The sequence below is a fragment of the Bison bison genome, unplaced genomic scaffold (genome assembly GCF_000754665.1).
Source record: "Bison bison bison isolate TAMUID 2011002044 unplaced genomic scaffold, Bison_UMD1.0 scf7180017864471, whole genome shotgun sequence".
Classification (NCBI taxonomy): Eukaryota; Metazoa; Chordata; class Mammalia; order Artiodactyla; family Bovidae; genus Bison; species Bison bison.
Window position 1 is genome coordinate 6,644,407 of NW_011495032.1, and position 1,683 is coordinate 6,646,089.

The window sequence follows — 1,683 nt, forward strand, 5'->3', positions numbered from 1 at the left end:
GCTCAAGGGGGAGGACTGCCCTGCACTAAAGGTTTGGGTGCCTCCTGGGTCCAACACTCTGCTGGACTCAGGAGACAGGGTCATGCCGTGGGACACACTGAACTCTGGCTTTGCCCGTCACCTGCTCTGAGTTCAGAAGGTGTCTCCATATGTTTGAGCCTGGCCTTCCCGTTTGTACAGTGAGGCTGGCTGGTTTCCAAGGGTCCTTCCTTCCAGCTTAGAGTCCTGTGGGTAAATCAAGAGCTTCTTCCTTTTTTGAAGAGATCTGCAGTCTCCTTGAGGAGACAGGACACAAGCCATCGGGGGCCACGTGCTCTGAAGGAACAGTTTGAGCAAGTGGCTCAGACACTGACCTGTCTGGGAGGACATGAGCCTTTGGGCAGGTGCCCAGGGCTGTCTTGGGGGGCCTTCTGCCCATCCCAGTCGTGAGCTGGCCAGTGCAGCCCTTCTGTGCATTTGGCTGCTTGGCCAGGCTGGAGTCTTTTTCCTTCCAGAGGGCTAAGCTTGCTGGGCCTCCTCAAAGTTAGGAGGAGAGAGGAAATTGGCCTCAGAGTGGACAGTGTGGCCCTGTCCACTCCCTCCCCATGCCCTTGGCACACTCCAGGGCTTGGACTTCTACATCTGTCTCTGGCCTGGTCTCCCTGAAGCCCAGGCAGCTTTGTGTCCGGAGCGATCTGTGTCAAATGCGGTCAGGCCACTCCCGTCCTTACAGGGCGTGTTGCCCACAGGCACAGATGGAGGGAGTTGGTTGCCTGTGCCAGGGCAGTTTGATTGGGAGAGGCTGTCTGATGTCTTGCCCCCACCCCCACCCCCTACCAGGGCTGCTCAGAAAAAGCACTGTGATTGATTAGCAATGTCTGCCTTGGACCAGGAGCAGGTTGGCACTGCCAGTCTTATACAAACCTTAGTCCAGGATAACATTTAAATTCTTGGTAACACCCAAGGCTTCCCTCCTCCACTTGTTTCCCAGCACCCAGAAGCTCAGGTCCTTTTCCTCAATTAATTCCTGGTTTCCTTGTTTCTTGCCTCCACTTAAGCAAATCCTTCTGAGGGTACCGACCACATTCATTTGGTAACCATGGGGGCTGGTGTGGCACCCAGCACCCAGTGAGTGGCAGGGATATGTTTTACTAGAAACAGCTCATTCTGAATCCCCAGGAACACCCAGGGTGACGAGTTCCAGGCTGGGCAGAAGAAAGGGGCTATGCTGATGCTCAGAGGCTCCGAGATCTTGGGACCTGTTGCCTGGGTCGTGGTGGGGAGGAGAGATTCGTATCTTCTGTGGACAAATGGTTTGGAGCATATTTTGTCATCAGATCAGATCAGATCAGTCGCTCAGTCGTGTCCGACTCTTTGAGACCCCATGAATCACAGCACGCCAGGCCTCCCTGTCCATCACCAATTCCCGGAGTTCACTCAGACTCACGTCCATCGAGTCAGTGATGCCATCCAGCCATCTCATCCTCTGTTGTCCCCTTCTCCTCCTGCCCCCAATCCCTCCCAGCATCAGAGTCTTTGCCAATGAGTCAACTCTTCGCATGAGGTGGCCAAAGTGCTGGAGTTTCAGCTTTAGCATCATTCCTTCCAAAGAAATCCCAGGGCTGATCTCCTTCAGAATGGACTGGTCGGATCTCCTTGCAGTCCAAGGGACTCTCAAGAGTCTTCTCCAGCACCACAGTTCAA

General features: G+C 54.5%; 1 protein-coding gene across 1 annotated transcript in view; it reads left to right on the forward strand.

Moving 5' to 3' along the window:
• GLI2 (GLI family zinc finger 2) overlaps positions 1-1,683 on the forward strand; it is a 265,521-nt gene that overhangs the window by 40,223 nt on the left and 223,615 nt on the right. The gene's annotated exons all lie outside the window — the stretch shown is intronic.